Raw genomic sequence first — 2,344 nt, forward strand, 5'->3', positions numbered from 1 at the left:
AATAGAATTGGAGTCGGGATGGAGGGATTGAGGCCCCTGCTCTTCGGTGGGTTGCAGGAAAAGTGGAGCAGAGAGATGATGAGACATCATGAAGGCGGAGGAGGAGCCAGTCAATTGGTTTACGTTCATGTAACATGAACCCTCTCCTCCTGTGGCCTCCCCCTGTTACCTCTGTGTCTTATTATCTCTCCATTATCACGCAACCTCCCTCCCTCCCATCAAACAGATGGGTCCATGCACATGGCTGTTCTGTCTCCCTCCCTCCCTCTCTCTCACTCCATCACCCTAATGCACTGTGGCAGTGTCGGCTGCTGTGTTCGCTCCTGAATGGGAAGCCTGAAATTATTCCCAAGCTTGAAATCTCTCTTCCTCTCTCGCTCTGTCACATTCATCCCTTCTTCCTATTCTTCAGCTTTTCCCTCTTGTTGAGAGCTGTTGCTCGTGTTTTTGCTTCTACCAATGTTAGCACACCAAACATGCATGTGTTTTGCCAACAGAATTCCTTGGATTGGCATCCAGTTGATGCTTAACTCCTGTACGTGGGTTTACTTGAGGTCTAACTGTTGTTAATCTTTCCTCCAGTGTGGCGGAGAAGGGAGCCGGCGGCTGCAAAGATCTGATGGAGGCCTTCGCTGCTTGTGTGAAGAGTGCAGCTGAAGGGACGTCATGAGGAGTCGCCCTCCAGCCTCAAATGTAAGCATGTTGCATAATTGAATGATTAATTCCATAACAGCTTCGGTGGGGGGTTATTTATAGAAACCTTTGTGAATCGTCTGAAAATGGTTTCAACAGGAATAGAGAATACAAGTGTTTATTCTCTAAATATATCTTTAAAAAATGAACTATGGCTGAATTCTCTTTAGCTGGTCCTGCTGGTTTACTGTTCCAACGCTGACTATAATGACTATAATGCTCAGCTTAGCCTTACTTTGACATATCAAAAGTTTGTTATTATTGCCAAGACTTGGGAGGATAATTTTTAGGAGGAACAAAAATGACATATTCTGATAAACTGGCAAATCAAATACATATATATGACTAAATAAAGATCCAAAATCTCATTATTGAGATGCTGAGTTTTAAAATATTTGCCGCTTTGTCAGTTGAAAAGCAGTTTCAATAAGAAGACACTTAAAATAACAATCCACTCATCAGAATTAATAAACAGCCCGACTGAGTGATCGGTCTGCTGTAGATATCAGTTCTTGGTAAGGAAACAAGTACTTTAATGCAGGCATAAATGTATGCAAAACAAAGGATGAGAATGCAACTGGATCAGCCAGACCACATACAGAGATGATCTGGATTTCACTGGATCTGAGCCATGTGGGAATGCAGCCTGGACAACACCCGTGGCCAAAGGTATTCAGCTGGCCTACTGTATAATGAAAAAGGGAAGAAGCAAGTGGTATGATTTGGGAAGGTTGCAACATGTGACGCTCCTTGTCTGTATCTGTTTGAGATCAGCGGTTAGATATCAGATTATTTGTCAGGTTTGCCCAAAGGATCTTTGCCTTCATCCAGCTCAAATGTCTCTCGCTATTGCAGGTCCACTGCACTGAGTCCTCCAAGTTCCCAGCATTTTCCTTCTGCACAACAGCACTGGACCAATGACAACAACTCGAATGATGAAGATGATGATGATGATGATCATCACAGAGAGGCAAACACTGTGTTGATTTGGGCCGAGTTTGGGATCTGGTGGCAGAAACCACAGTTTCCTCCCCCCTGTCCTCCCCCTCATGTTTTAGGTTTTTCTGGGTCCCGCAGTCTTACCCGCTATTCCCCTCGTCCCTATGGCTGATATACATTATACTGACAATTCCAGAGAGCCAATGGGCTGTGATGTAAATTGTCAACTTGAAATGAATACTTATAAATGGAAATAAAAAGTATGAAATACTTGGTATAAAAACCAACTTGTGATTTCTGGCCTCTTGATTTGTAATACTGAGGATGCAGCAACCTTTGACCCAATCCTAGTTGTGCCTTGTAGAGGTTAGAGGTTAGCATGTACACCAAGACAGTAAATACGCAGAATAACTTCTAAATAACCGAGTAGCAATCTGAACATCTTCGTGATCATCAAAAGGATAGAGTGATGACACTGCTTCTGACATCAATGCTAGTTAAAATGGCTGTACAGAGACACATTATTGTATTGCTACAGTATGTCTTTATTTTCTGCAACATCTCCAATTTTTCCCAACATACTGACACTTTTTCAAAAACATATATATTAATTATTAATGACAGTTTATAAAGTAAATATGTCGTAAGGACTGGTTTGTCTAGTGACTGTTAATGCTTAGCTATCTTCAGTGTTAGCATTTTGATGCTAAGG

General features: G+C 42.1%; 1 long non-coding RNA gene across 2 annotated transcripts in view; it reads left to right on the forward strand.

Annotated features, from left to right (window-relative positions):
• The window catches only part of LOC106456495 (uncharacterized), a 12,208-nt gene extending 10,293 nt beyond the window's left edge, over window positions 1-1,915 (forward strand). For both annotated transcript variants that reach the window (XR_001290608.1, XR_001290607.1), the window contains 2 exons: window positions 583-693; window positions 1,549-1,915. This is a non-coding gene — a long non-coding RNA (uncharacterized LOC106456495). The remainder of the gene's footprint in view (window positions 1-582; window positions 694-1,548) is intronic.
• Window positions 1,916-2,344: the final 429 nt, after the last annotated feature.

Source organism: Pundamilia nyererei, unplaced genomic scaffold, assembly GCF_000239375.1.
Source record: "Pundamilia nyererei isolate P.nyererei 1_Seehausen unplaced genomic scaffold, PunNye1.0 scaffold00295, whole genome shotgun sequence".
NCBI lineage: Eukaryota > Metazoa > Chordata > Actinopteri > Cichliformes > Cichlidae > Pundamilia > Pundamilia nyererei.